The 16,077-nt window shown below is 45.2% G+C and overlaps 1 protein-coding gene across 1 annotated transcript in view; it reads left to right on the forward strand.

The window, feature by feature from the left end:
* SLC9A4 (solute carrier family 9 member A4) overlaps positions 1 to 16,077 on the forward strand; it is a 413,232-nt gene that overhangs the window by 756 nt on the left and 396,399 nt on the right. The window lies entirely within an intron of this gene.

Consider the following 16,077-nt stretch of genomic DNA (forward strand, 5'->3'; position numbering starts at 1 on the left):
TTTGGGGACCAGATTCCCTGTTCTCTAAAGTCTGGTGTTTCCTTCTGTACAATGTCTGTAAAATCAGACCTCATTTTTCCTTGTCCCTCTATGAAACTGTTGTTTAACACACCTGTGCTTTCGTACCTTAGTTACTGCTACTCTTTCCAAATAGCACTAATATATTAAAAAACTTCACTTCAGACTGAGTGAAATTCCACTGTTCATCTTATATTTATTTTCACATCTGTGTGACTCACACATGTATCCGTATCTATTACAACTTATCTGCCTTTCGTTGTCTTATATTTGCTTTATGGTTTATTTTACTTTGTCTTGTGTTTTAATATGCTAGCTCATTCACTGCCCACCGACTACTGTTCTCTCGGTTCTTGAGATACCCACCCTCGTGCTCTTTGTTCTACTTCTTTGAATCTTTCATTTGTCCCCTCTCCTCCATGTGCTTCCTCCTACTTTTCTCTTTCTCTGTTTTGCCAAGTAAGGTGGGGCAGAAGTGGCCTTTGTATAATGCCTTTCGAACCATATCTTCATTGAATAGATTATTTGAAAATCTTTTTTATGTTTCTGATGTTTTTAGGCCTTGCTAGAGACATTTTTAGCTTTCAACCAGATCCCATGCCATACTACGAACAGAGAAAAAAATGGTTTGTAGAGTGGTCCAGCTCCACCCATTGTTGATCAGTCTCTTTATGGAAACTCTGGGCCTCATTTATGAGAAGTGTTGCATCGCTGCGACAAAGCAGCGATGCAACACTTAGTGCGCTCTCCTTGCGACACCAAGGATGCGCCGTATTTACAGTACAGCGCATCATGTTGCAAGGAGTTACAGATACGTCAGTATTACTGACGTATCTGTAGGCGCAAAAGTGGCATATTGAAAAACAGACGCAACTCCAGCAATGTATCCATTCACATGGGGCAAGCCATGAGGCAGGCGTAAAGTTTTGACGCAATGGCGTCCTAAAAGTGGCGCACTGAAATGTTATAGATTTCAATGCGCAACTTCTACGAGGCTTTGATGCCGGGGAACACCCACCCTGCATACATTATACCTGACGCTGGTATAATGTAGCGCAAGGGTTTACGAAGTGACGCATCTGCCTAGATGAGTCACTTCATAAATATGGCGCAACAATGCGCATTATTTATGCTGTCGCAAGGTCCCAAGAAGTGATGCAGCATAAATGTGACGCAAGGGCTCATAAATAAGGCCCTCTGCATTTAGTTGCCCAGCAGTTCTTTCAGTTAAGCTAAGGAGTGTTTCCATTACATAGACCTTAGGAGCCCTGCACTCACAGCAGAAGCTTAAAAGAGACTGCCGGTCCACAGCACGGGCCGCTGTAGCCATGTGGGGACCGTGTGGATACAGGAAAGGATAGGCTGTAGGAACACGGTACAATGAGCTGAAACATAGCAGAGCATGTTGGGGAATACATAGGAGTGATGAAGCCAACACAGACTGCTGGAGCTCAGCTCAGAGTGTAGACATAGAAACATTAGCACTTTAAAAGGATTGTCAACACCTCACCTAGGTCCCAGTGCCAAATGTCATGTATAATACAGGAACCTCCCACCATAATGGTCTTTCTGTCCAGGAATCCCCCACCACCCATCATTGCAGACAATATCCTACTGAGCAGGAGTTTGGGTGTGGTTTCGAACCACAACTTTTGACATTATAAGGTTTTTCAAGAAGTATCTACTATAGCACTGGCAGAATGGAAAAAAAGTATTTAAAAAACTCATCAATTGCATCTGAGTTCGCCACAAGGTGCAACCGTAATTGACTGGCATTTTACTACAGAAATCGCAGTTAGCATCATTCACGAGAGTTAAAACTTCCTAAATGCTTGCTGAATTGTAAAATATATTTTTTATACATTTGTAAAGAAACATACCCATTTTTTCAAAATTAATAGATATATAGTGATTAATATGAAACTCCAACTGCCTGGTAACTGTTAAGACATTTAGAACATACCGACTGTAGCCTTATTTTTTGCCATGAGAGGGTACATTTTAATCCACCTTTGTGGAGATCGGTGTGTATGCTAAACAGTCACAGGATAAAAATGCAACTTAACCTTTTTACGTCCATTATTAAACTGCATGTCTTAGAATGATATGATATGCTTGCAAGGGCGACTCATCCTTTCATTATCAAGGGTGGATACAATAAGTACCAATGTGTTGGGTGACCATAACACCTAGGGACCGATTCCGATCCGGGTCGGAAGGGCACCGTACTCGATCCGGCCGGAAAAACTATGAGCCGTACGCGTGTTTTCCGGCCGACTCGAACAGCTATACGAGCGAGCAAGTACGATGCAAGCTACATGAAATTTACCGACCAAGTCGGTTCCGGGTCCGAACCGCTCCGTACGTCTCCATCGTAAGCTAACCGTGGCGTGCAATGGATGCGATTCACGACCGAGCCAGTACGATGCACGCGTCAGACAGCCTGTGCGAGCCGGAGTGTCCGGCTCGCAAATTGTCCGGGTGGTTGCCTTTGGGGGTCCGCGTCGGACCTCCTGTCTCACGCAGCTCTACGACTCAGACACAGGGGGAGACCCATGGGTCTCCCCAACACAGGCATGTACGGTGTGGATGGCACTGACGCATACCCACTGTAGGGGGCGCACTCGCCCGCGACGTACCCATTCAGTCAATGGGAGCCCATGTACGCGTCGTACGACCGGCTCCCATCGGCTTCTATGGGAGTCCGACCGAACCGAGTCCGGCAGCATACGGCCGCATCGTACTCACTCGGTTGGACTGCAGGACTCCGGCTCGGCCGGAAAACACTTCGGATCCGGCTTGGTCGGATTGCTTTCCGACCCGGATCGGAATCGGCCCCCTAATATTAACTTGCAGGTAATAATGACACTTGGCTAATCCCACACACGGTACCAGACAAACCTGCTTTGTTGGCACCCTACTTTTCGCTCGGTCTATATTAGTTCCTGTATATTTTGTGTCTTGGATATTGGTGCCACTCTTTAATTTTGTGTTATTATTTTAATACGGATGTGTATGTAAGTTGCTATGTTGATCTGATTTAGATTCCTTGTGTTGCTGTTACTTTTCGTTTCAATGTAATTTTGTTTCCGAGACACCGCGATTCATTGTAGGACACTTGGGCTCCAATTGTTTTTACTTATTCTCCTGTTAATGCGGGTCACTGATCCTTCTATCCATATGGAGGGCAACATTCTGTCAATTTATGCTACTTTGTTCACTTCAGGATGCCCCTGTCACTAGTGGAGGTATACAGTGGGCAGACTGAAGGCAAACAAATTTGTGCCTCTTCATTAATTCTGAGATGCAGATGGAATTGTCTGGTGATTTTTACCCACGGCCAAGGCTCTTCTGTCCTTTGACCATTGACTCCTCCTGTGTAACTGTATCAGCTGGTATTTTTATTCTAACATCTGGTCTCCTTATGTTTGCACCACTTGATGACTGCAATGCATATTAGCGCTGGTTCCATTTCCAAATATGAAGCTGACATTTATAACCTTATCATCCCAACATGAGATCTTGTTTGTGGGCACCTCCTTCTTATCTCTGGTTTGATCCCATTCATCTTTCATTATTTTCTTTGATTGCACTCTAGGGTAAGTTCTACTGGTCACAGAACCCTCATCTTTGCACACTTCTTGCACACCCCATGTTGTGTTTCCTTGTGCACATGTTGATGGTATATAATGATAGCTATTCTACTTTTATAGGTAATAATCTTGTATTTGCTAGATAATAAACAAGTCACTTTTTTCTTATATTTATTTTTATTGTTGCATATAGCCATTAAAACAAATCTCTATTCACCATATTTTGATACTATTTGAATTTGCGCCAACATCATTGTACATTTTTAGTGGTTCTCAACAAGGTATTCCCCTCTCAATGACATGTTCCTCAAGGTATTTCGAGCACAATCACGGCTCTCCAGTAGAAGCTGGCCATTTGTATTTTTCTGTGACGCACATACACTAAAAAAAAGAAACTACCATTTGCTGGCCCAACATTATTAAGACAAATCAGACTCAAAAATATTATTGGTTATATTATCATGAGTTTCACTACACGTGGGGCACAATAAAAACCAAAAGCACCTCCAATTCCATCCATCTCAGGTCAACACAATGTTCTTTAAAGGAACTCTTAAGAACCATGATCACCACAGAATCCCAAACCTAGTATCATGTTTTATGTAGGCTGTCCCATTTCTTCGCTTTTGTGACTTCTTGTCTGACCATATAAAAAAGGTCTAGGATCTGAATCCCTACCTTATTGTTAAATTGGTTGTTTCAGACCCAGCCACATTTTACTAGCCTCTTCAATTGACCCTGTTTACAGTCTATCCTCAGTGATGCTTACCTAGTGTCCATCTTTGAACCCCATAATCTCATTCCTTTGTCCCAAAGTATACCTTCCCTGGCTGGCCAATGCCACCTGCCATTTGTACGGAATTCATGGCCTGCACCCAAATTACTCCTAATACTCCTTTAAAAGATGGATTTTTCCACAATAATTCCTCAAAAAATTCTATATATAATTATATTTACTACAGATGGCTTGATAGCAAGAGCTCTGAGTACTATAGACGTATCGCAAAGGGACATTTCATGATAAGATGAATTAAAATAGTGATCAGCTAATCAAATCCAAACACCTTCTTGCACATTCCCAAGTCAGTTCTATCCTTACAGTGAGGCTAAATCATCTCTCACAGTTAAAATGATTGATCTAGGTATTCTAGCAGATGGAAACGGAGTAATCATACATATTCTGCTGGACCTATCTGTGGCATTCACTGTGGCACAAATTCAGCTCTCCTCCTACATCTCTTAGAAATGGGAATTCGAGGTAAGCCCTTGAGCGGATTTTGTATGTTCTTTCAAGTCATTTTTCTTCCACCTCCCTTTTTACTTTTTTGATTAGGGGTCTCTGGACTCAATACAGACCCTATGTATTTTATTCTCCAACTTATCTTTCTTCCTTCCCTAATTAAGTTCAACGATCATATTTGGTGAAACTACATAGTAACACCCTTTTTATTGTGAAATGGAAATTTGGGTGTTTGCATGATGAGACCTTGCGTTTGTGCAGTTCCTCAATGAATGAATAAACATAATTTTAAAGTAAGACTGTAGCCTGGCATGCAGGAGACACCTGTAGGCTCAAGGAATGTTGCATCAGCTGACCAAACTAGGCTCTTTTCCTTCTTCTTCAAAGTCAGTAAAAAACCTCAGGCAAAACATGGGCACTGACCTCTCCTTGATGCCACGGACAACTCATTTGCCATGCTCTCCTTTCAGCATCTGAGATGCCTCAGGAAGATATTCCCTTTCCTTGGACTTCTACATAGAGTGCAACCCACTAACAAATGTGTATCCTTTCATTTGGTTTGTTCTAATGGTCTGCACCTTTGTGCTCCTGGGATCTTTCTATGCACAACACAGGGGGTCCAGAAATCTGCTTCTAAACACTTTTTCCACATACACCATTGGAATCAAATTAGTCCTGCCATGAAATTTTCCACTACTTGTCAATTTTCCTGTAAGTTTCTTTCAAGTTCCCATATGATTCACATCAAGTTCTCTGGCCACTGTAACTATAATGCAAGTTACACCCTTATTTCCTTCGATGTAGCCTTAGCTGAGCAATGTAGCTCAGACTTGAGTTCCTTTTGACCCTTAGGGAGTCATTATGATAGCAGGCTAAAATCCACCACCCGCATGACTTCCCCCCCGTCACATTACGATGGCGGGGGGACCCCGGTGGACGGGAAGACTGTCTGCCGGTTTACCGCCGGTAGGCAATCTGCCTGACAGCCTACCGGGCGGAAAAGCCCAGGAATATGGTGGCGGTGCCTTGCAGGCACCGCCATCCATATTACCATTGTGGCGTTGAACTGCCTTTCCATGGCGGAAACTCTGCCATGGAAAGGCAGACGATTTTGTCTTTGGGGGCCCGTTGCAGGCCCCTGGGGTGTTCGTGGGGGTGGGGGATACACAGGGGGTAACCATTGTAACCCACTGTATTGTCATGGACATGGTGGCAGGCACCTCGCGTTGCCTGTCACCTAGTGCATGACAATGCACACAGTGCATTCCCAGTACTGTGGCGGGCGGTGCTGTGAGCACCGCCCACCACAATGCTGGGAATGGAGGATGCCACCGCCACGGTGGCGGTGACTTCCTAATTGCAGGTGCGGGACCGCTGCACCACTGGCGGCCGGTCCCTGCACTGCTAAGGTGGCAGGCGGACTAAAGACCGCCCGCCATCCTAATGGGCCCCATAAAATCCATGTATGTTACATTTCTCTCTTAGTATAAAACACTAAACTGTTGAAGTCTTTGTCAATCTAATTCTGGATATGTCAAGACCACAGTCTCATTTCAAATGACTATAAAAACAAGACTATTTCCAACTAACCCTACTTACATCACTTGATGCAATGTTGTGTTGAACTGCTCACCTTTTTGAACTTCTGCAACAGTAGCATCTGTTGAAAACTATATACAGCTTTCCATATAATTTATCATTATTAAGCTTTATTCGATTTCAATTGAAATCATAAAAGCATAAAAAGCATTGCAGCATAAAAATATATGTATGTTAAAACCAATACATCAATCAAATATGACTATATAAAACAACATAATATACAATTAAAACTCTTTGACAGTAATAGTGCCATTGTAAGCTATTCAGTATGTTTTGTCAGAGGATTAATGTAGAAAATCCGATAACAATGATTTTCTTCCTTATCATAGTTACATTCAATATGGAAATATTAAATGTCAAACTACTACTGTTTTTATCTGTTTCTTATAGTACAGTTCTAATATCTGTTTATGAATTATTGATATATATTTTTTTTAAACATATTTTATTTAGTTATTCCAGGTGAGGTTTGGGCAAAGCCCTACAAATACCTGTAAGAAAGCAAATTGGACAGGAATACCATCCTTATACAGTGGCAATGCCTGCAAACATGCATGGAAACACATCAAAAGCAATATGCAGAGAATTCCAGACTCACGTTTTCATATCCAAGATACGTTCACAGAATGACAAACAATTACATAGTGTGGAGTAAATATGTCTAGAGGAATATACTTATGTGGTGATTTCGGTTAGGGGTCCCGGGATGGTAGAGGAGGGATCTCAATCCCACGATATGTTGCCCAGCGGGTCCAGATCAGACGGTGTTTATGGGTGCAACCAATAAATTATTAGTAAAATGTATTGGTGAAAACTGTGAGTGTAACATCTTTATTCTAGATAATAAAGATCCCTGAGAAAAACTTTAAAATGCATCATTAGAGGTTTGGCCAAGATGGCGGACTGCTAGGTCGTTCTCTTTGTTTGCTCCGAGCTGCTACCGACAAAAGCATCAATAAAAGTATGCCGGCTCCCTCCTGTGCCTTCCAGGAGTACATACGGGCTGCAGAGAGCAGTGGGCATGGATGGGGGCCCGTGAGGATTGAATGGGTCCGTAGAATCGGAGCTCTGGCTGATCGAGCGGAGCTGCCATTGCCTGGGACGTGCCTGCGGAGTGCTCCGGAGAAGGAGGAGGACCCACTTGTAAACCACCGCAGTGGAGGGCGTAGCACCCCTGGTAAATGGGGTAAGACAACTCCCGCATGTTGAGTGGCAAATCCCCTCCACTGTGGACCTCCAATGATCATGGTGACAAGAGACCGGTGAGCACTGCCATGGTGGAGGAGGACTGAGCAGAGCCATTGTCAGACCTATGCACACAGGCCCAATGCACAGAGTCCTCAGCCTGCGGGATAGACTGCCATAGCCCCGGATCACCATTAGGCTTGAGGGGCTTGGAAGTAGAGTTGTGGAGAACACGGCGGCTGTGGCAGAAGGGCCTCAGGGGAAATCGAGGCATGAGGGGGCTGATTGAGAGGAGCGTTAGATACATGGGGTGTTTGCGCATCTTGCGATGGGTTCTGGAGCTAGAGGTGGACCCGGGCTACATAACACTCCCGCAAAAGGGACCGGATAACTCCTACAGTTTCAGGGGTGAGTCCCCCCACCTTTGACCTTCATAAACACAGAGATAAGAGGCCGGTGAGCGCTGCTGTGGCAGAGGAGGGCCGGGCATAGCCACTGCTGGTCCTGTGTGCATGGGTCCCGACGCATTGGGCCTTTGGCCTCTGGGGAGGATTGACTTGGTATTGGATCACTGCTGGGCCCGAGGTGCTTGCCAGGGCGAAGGTGGGGCTGTGGAAAATGCGATGGGTGCAGCTAGAGTCCCCTAGGGAGAATTAAGGCACGAGGGGGTGATTGCCCCCCTTTTTTCCTTACCAAACACAATGAGGGGGTATGAAGCGGTCAAGTTGTTAGGACAACATAGTGCTGGATGGTGCTTCGAGTTGACCTGACCTGTCCTGTCCTGCCCCAGATGGGATTGAGACCTCGGGGCTCTGGGACGAGATGGAAGCTGTAGAGGGTCTGCGGCCCGGGCCGGGCCGGGTCATTCATTAAGGAAGGGGAAGAGGCAACTGTGGCAAACCTAGCTGCAGAGAATCTGGCTGCACTTTGCTGCTCCCTGCCCCCCACAAAGTGAATTAGGAGGTGGAGGCGTGTTGAGGACTAGGATGGAGCTTAAGGCCCTTGTGCTTCGATCCTCTTTGGGAGGCCTGATTGACCATCACTAGGCCCCACAATGCAACACCCTTCTATTTGTGCCCCCCTACTTTATTGTCTGCATTGCCCCGGCGGCTTTGATCCCCTTTATCCCCCCCCCCCCACAACTGCCTCGCCACTGCCAAAGATCAGCACTCCATACTGAAGCCTTGAGGGGGAGAGGAGAAACACTTTCTATGGCTTGGGTGCGAGACACCTACCTGCAGACTGTGGCTAGAAGAGTCGAGTTGAACTATGACACCCCAATAGGAAGCCTGTTCTCATTGGCCTCAGATCAAGCCACCACTGACAGGCTCCAACAACATCAGATCGTACTTGGCCCATACAACTTATGGCCGCCCTAGCAAACCTAAGGTTAGAAAAAGGGTGAAGTGCGGTGGACTCTCCCTGACTTTAAATAAAGAGAAGGAACTTCTTGCCTTGCAGTGCAAAGTGAATTGTTGGGAAAGCGACATTTGCCACATTAAATACGACAACATGTCAGGGAAAATAACAAAGAAAGAACGTTCCATTAAAGAAATGTTTGGCAAGTCATGAAGCACCAGTGAGGAGGATACATCGCAAACACCGGGGCAGACACCAAATCGGATCCTGAAGATGGGGAGTGCCTGATAACCAATTCCTTTTTGGAATCGGTATTCCCCTCATTATATATAGACTTACAGATGATGAAGACTGAAATTTCGCATTATCTTCAGATATGAGGGGGCACTCTGCCAAATCAGATCCCTCAAAGAGGCCTGCACCCTATTACATATCCTGTGAAGCGTCCTCTAACAAGGCAAGGACTTTCTCAAATAGCACTCCTTGCGAACGAGTCGCTTCAAAAAATTGTCGTTCACTTAGTGATTTTCAAAACTGATTTATTCATGACGTATTTTGATGGTAATATTTCATTAATTTTCATTCTTCATATGATTCATCTCATATGTGCATCAATGTAACTGTAATCAATCACAGAAACTCCAGGGACCCCAATGCATTTCGGGCACTGCCCTTCATCAGGGGATAATTCCTGCAGGGAAAATAATGCATACTCTGTAATCCAAGAACTAGCGAATGCCTATTTCAGAAAAATACTTCTGTCAACATGGGGTTGTGCACAATGCATGCATTGTGACTGAGAGAGTGTCCTGTGATATACGAGTCTAAACATACTATTGGTAATATAGTGCGCGAGAGAAAAACAATAGTGATACATTAGAAAAGAATTAACCAAAGTGCGTACACCCGCCATTTCGTGCTCGTATAACTTTTAGCGAAAAAAGTGAACGCCGAAGTGCGTACGCCTGCTTTTATATGCCAATATTCCACGTGACAAAAGGGTGATTTAAAATATAAAATCTGTAGTACAAACGCATTGTGAGAAATCTAAAAAATGCCAAATGGTGATCCCGTGAGGGGCATACTTACGCCACATACCTGTGAAGTAGCGGTGAAAGCCACTGTGGGATTCATTTGAAAATGCTTCCATACGGCGAGCACTGGTCAGCGACAGCAGACGCCATGTTGCCATGATGATGAGGTGGGTGCGTGTTGAAAATACTGAAAAAACTGAAAAGAAACCAAGTCTGCTTTAGTGGCACGAAAAGAATACCAAAATAGAAAAGTTGCTGCTGCGAGCTAGCCTTGTGGTGAAAAGTGAATTCCTGACTCAAATATACAAGTGCAGATCAAGGTGTCCGATACCCCAACATTTATTTTTACCTAAACATAGAAACAATGTACCAAAAATTATTGAAATCAGAAGTGGGAGGCAAGACCCGCTTGCTGACTTAAAATCTTAACACATTCAAGCATAGGTGTCTTGTGAGAGTAAAATAAACTAATTAAAGAAAATACACTAAAACCAACATATAAAACAGCAAAGTAAACTTGATCTCAGTACAATTCAGTAAATTACAAAAAGCAGCTAAATTCTAAACGTTCATTTAACCCCTTCGGGTGTAAAGTATTAAGACTGTTAATCAAATAGGTTTCACGCTGTAGGAGAAATTTCTTATTATCTCTTCCTTCCTTCACTTTGATCTGTTCCAACACCATATATCTAAGTTGGCTGATGGTATGATTGATATTGGAAAAGTGCACAGCTACTGTTGATATTCTGATTTCTTGTCCGTATGTTGCTTTTGTGTTCAATCAAACGTGTTTTAATTTTTCGTCCAGTCTTTCCTACATAAGGTAGTCCACACGGGCACTTTAAAAGGTACACAATGTTACTGGTGTCACAGGTTGCTGTTACTCTCAATTTGATTTGAGTACCTTGAGTAGGATGCATTATAGTAGTATCTCTTATGATGTTGTTACAATTTCCACAATTGTGACAAAGACTAGTACCTGTATACTTTTGATTTGATGTGTTCATGGTCTTATTGAACAATTGCTTCAAATTATTTGTGCGTTGGTAGGCAAAGAGAGGAAATTGTTGAAATATTCCCCTGAAATCCATTTCTGCTTGGAGTAATGGTCAATATTTACGAATGGCTTGTTTGATTTTATTGCTTTTTTGTGGTACATTTTGACACAAACACTATTACATATCGACATGCCTGAAGGCAATAGAGGGCCACTTGCCCCCCCCAAACCCCCAAACGACAGCGTTCAGCATGGCAGCAGGTGAAGACCACTCACCACAGGATTAAGCCTGACCCAGCCAGTATCAATAAAGAAAGACAGGCAGTGTTGCAGGCCCTCTCTGAAGAATCTGCCCTCTCTGAAGCATCCTGAGTTAGTGGCAACCCCATCCTGGGGGTGCATGGGGGGAGAGGAGTGGTCCTAGCAGCGGTAGCAGAGGGACATGAGGATTGAAGACATTGGAGACGCCCAGCCGTCTGATCGCCCTTGGGTCGGCCCTACTTGGTCACGAAAGACCTCTCATAGGCACAGACACCCCATGTGTGGCCACTTTCCACCCCAATCCTTTGGAGTTGGCGAACTTTGGTCACCTGCTGTTCTTCTTGCAGTATCCTTTTTTTTTGTTGTGGGGTTCTTTCTGTCTTCTCTTACTTCTTTCTCCTCCGCACCAGCTGTTACAATATGTAGGCAGCAAGCGCAATAGGAACTACATGCTAATGCATTATTTTCCCACCTTCCTGGAAAGACATAGGCATTGTAAGTTAGCTACAGCAGGGTCCACTGGAGTTAAATGATACAATCCATTTCTATACTAAGCCTTAATGTGCAAGGCCTCAATAGCCCAGTAAAGCGCAAAGCGATTTTGTCTTTCTTAGAACTGCAAGTGACTCACTTGCTAGCCAGGGACACTCACCGCATGCGATCTCCTCAGTTTCTAAGACAATACTGGTCATCATATACAACTAAAAGGAATGAGGTAGCAATACTTCTTGCTCAGAGGTTCCATGGCAAGGTCACTACCAAGATGGCTAAAATTAGAGGCAGAGTGCTGGTAGTAAGGCTTCAATGGGGACGCATGCAGTTCATGGTGGCCTCTTTGGATGTACCAAATGAGCACCAAGAAAGCCTCCTTATCAATGCCCTTAAGCAGGTTCTCACCGTAGAAGTGTAGGAACTGCTTCTCATAGTTACCCCCAAATTTTGCTGATGTTTCACTGTTTTTGACTTAGACTGGCTGGGATCCTGCTATCCAGGACCCCAGCCTAGCTGCTTTCTCCTCTAAATTGATTACATGTACTTTAGGTACACTCCAGATTTGATTCTGGGGTACCTTATAAGTCCCTAGTATATGGTATACTATATACCCAGGGCATAGGTACCCCAGAGGCCTCTCAGGAGCTGCAGCATGTATTATGCCACCCCTGGGAGACCATTCAAAATGACACCACAGGTCTGCTACAGCAGCCTGTGTAAGGTGGAGCATGCACCACTTACTTAGATATAGGTTCACTATATCTACTCCATATCACTGCACATATAAACCTATCAGTGACCCCTATAGCAGGCCTTATCAATCCTAAAGGCAGGGTGCTGGGTTTTATGTGAGAGGGTGCTCCTGCATGAGCAGAGGCCCCCTACAGCCTTCGGAACCTCTATTCCGGGGTTGTTTGTGATGCAGCCAAGTATATACTATTAAGTGCATTATAACCTCGCGGTAAATGCTAACTTTAAAACGGCTGCATGGAAACATGTTGTGTTTGGTGTCAAACAACCTGGAATCATACCTCCACACCAGTAACTGGTTTGGAAGGTAAGATCCCACCCTCCTAGAGGGAGAAATATGACAACACCGGTACACCTGGTACCAGCTTTCTTGACCCTGGCATCACAAAATGGATGCTGCAGCCACAGACACGAGTCTGCCCTCCTGTTGCTGGACGAAACTCCGGCAGGGGAAGGCTGGACAATAGGTTTCCTCTCACAGGGAGGTGTGACCACCTCCCAGACAGGCTTTAGTGTATTGGGGCTGGGCGGGTGCACTCTGAGAGTGCTTTGATGTCTGCACTGTGGGCACATTTGGTGACCCTCTGCATAGTCCAGCTCAAACCGGTTGCAGGAGCCATTTGCTCCTGCTCTGGCACAAAACTGGACAAAGGACATGTCTGTAGCCACCCCTCTGTCCTGACCCTCCCATAGCTGGGTCCCCAGAATTTGTCCCACCCCTTCCTTGGGTGTAAAGAATCAGAACCCCTGACTACAGGACTTTAGATTTTACCTGGACTAAATTCTGCTACAGAAACCAAGTACTTTGGCGATCTGCACAATGTTCACCAATCACTGTATATGAGTCGCAAATGCAAGTCCAGAATCACCACTGACCACCAATATTAGATTTGGGGGTCTCTAGTTGGCAGTGTTAGGTACTTTTGTCCAAATAGGGGCCCTTGCGTCTAGTCAGGGAAAGGGGGTACACTCCTAAAATAACCCCTGCTCACTCCCTTGGTAGCTTGGCTCGAGCAGACAGGCTTATCACAGAGGCAGTGTGTAAAGCATTTGTGAACACATACAGTAATCATGTGACATCACTACAGATGGACACCACACAAGTTGTATATTAAAAATAAGTTTTTTTATATAGACTTAACACAAGACCATAAACGACAAAAATCCACAATACTGTACTTTAAAAATGGTAGAAATAGCTTAGTTCTCTTAAGATGTAAAATGCGACACTTTGAGTTCAATGTACCTTAGGATGCGTAACGCTGTACAGCGAAAATGTTGCAGGGAAGGTGATGCGTCGGTTCCTTACACGCAAGAACGGTGATGCGTCGGGTCCCTACTGATGCGTAGGGGATGCGTTGGTTCTTCGCTGCGAGGGGAGGTGATGTGTCGGTTTCTTACTGCGCTTCCGTGGTGATGCAGCCTGCAATGTCGCCATGCGATGAAGATCTGGTACAATGCGACAAAGATGGCGTCTTCTTTTTGATGCGACACAATGCGTGCACGCCCCGACGGCCTTGCGGCAACTCAACGATACTTCTGAGCCGTGACAGGCCCTGTGACACGCTTCCCGGTGATTTAGCCGCGTCTGATGCAACGTCGATCCTCTTCTCTGGCAATGCGAGACGCTTCGGCAACGATGCGATGGCCATGTGATGAATCAACAATTCTTCTGAGCCGTGACAGGCCCGGCGACACGCTTCCCGGTGATGCAGCGGCGTCTGATGCGACATCGATCCTCTTCTCCGGTGATGCGAGGCGCTTCGACGGCCCTGCGATAACTCAATGATTCTTCTGAGCCGCGACAGGCCCTGCGACATGCTTCCTGGTGATGCGGCGGCGTCTAATGCGACGTCAATCCTCTTCTCCGGTGAAGTGAGGCGCTTTCGCGTTGTGAAGCGACAGCGGCAGTTCAGCGTCATGCTTCTTGCTCGTGAGTTGCGCTTCCAGCTCCTAGCGACACGCGGTCCCTCAGAAAGCTCAACACAACTGCAGACACTTCCAAAGAACTCTTGGGGAGCTGGTGGGTGAAGTCTGTTGTCCCTGAGACTTCAGCAGGAGGCAATTTCTTTTCTCAAGCCCCCTTGGAGATCCTTCACAAGTTGAACAAAGTACACACAAAGTTCCTTTCTCCTCTCTTTGGCAGTCAGACAACCACTCTAGGCCAATCCTCCAAGCTTAGGGATAGTCTCTCCTCAGTCTCTCTAGTTCTTCTCTTCAGCAAAGGTTTCTTCTTGTTTCCCAAATTGATCTGAAGTTCTGGGGTCTGGGTCCCCCTTTTTATACACAGTTTCTTTTTGGTCTCTGAAGGCAGAGAGGCCTTTGCCTAGTCCAAACCAGTTCTGGTCAGTCCTGAAGCACTCTGTTTACATGTTTCCTTCTTTCCTTTCACAGTGCAGGGCAGGGACATCAGACGAACCACAGGAGGCGGAGCCAGCATTGTGGAGGAAAGGCACAGCACTATTCAGGTTCCAGGTGCAACTCCTCCCACCCATCTACATGCAGATCTCTCTTTTCAGCCCTGTGCTGACTCACCCTGTCTCCTGGAATCCCCCAGTCCCAGTCCCTGTCACTCAAACTCCAGACAAGGAATACACAACCTAGCAGAGGCAGGCTTGGATAGTTAGACAAGAAAATACCTACTTTCTAAAAGTGGTATTTTCAAACAGAATGTTAAAACCAACTTCACAAAAAGATATATATTATCATTCTGAGTTCAGGCATATTAAACGCGAATTTCTACCTAGTTCCCTGAGTCAGTTAGGATTATAGGATGTAATAATCAAACTGCCCATCCTAGCCTATGGGGAACAGGTAGCCTTGCAATGGTGAAAAACGAAAAATGGCTGTAATTCATTATTAGGACATGCCACATACAACAGGGCTTGTCCTACCTTTTACCTACAATGCAACCTGCCCTTGGGCCTACCATAGGGGTGACTAATATGCAGAAAAGAAAAGGTTTAGGGACTGGCAAGTGGGTGTGCACTTGGCCAGTCAACATGGCAGTACCAGACTGCACATAAGCTCTGCAATGGCAGATCTGAGACACACTTTTACACGCTGCTCTGTGGGTGGCACAACCAGTGCTGCAAGCCCACCAGCAGCATTTTATTTACAAGCCCTGGGCACACTGAGTGCACTGTACTAGGGTCTGACAGGTAGACCAAACCAGCCAATCATGGAGTCACTAATCCATACATCAATTTACCATAGGGAGAGCATATGCACTTTAGCACTGATCAGCAGTGGTAAAGTGCCTAGAGTAATAAAACCAACAAAAACAGGTCAGACAAAATACAGGAGGATGGCAAAAAGTTCAGGGATGACTCTGTAAAAAGGGCCAAGTCCAACAACCCCCTTCCTTATATACAAAACAAATGATGTGAGAATATAGTCATGCGATTATGAAGGCAATTTGATTGAACGCTGGCTACTTGAGAATGTGCTGTCCAATGTATCCTGAACATCGGGAAGTTCTCTGCTATTTCCATTGCCTTGACAATTGGTCACAGAACCACCTCCATTAGCAATAACAGTACTGCA

This window comes from Triturus cristatus, chromosome 8 (assembly GCF_964204655.1).
Source record: "Triturus cristatus chromosome 8, aTriCri1.1, whole genome shotgun sequence".
NCBI classification, from domain to species: domain Eukaryota; kingdom Metazoa; phylum Chordata; class Amphibia; order Caudata; family Salamandridae; genus Triturus; species Triturus cristatus.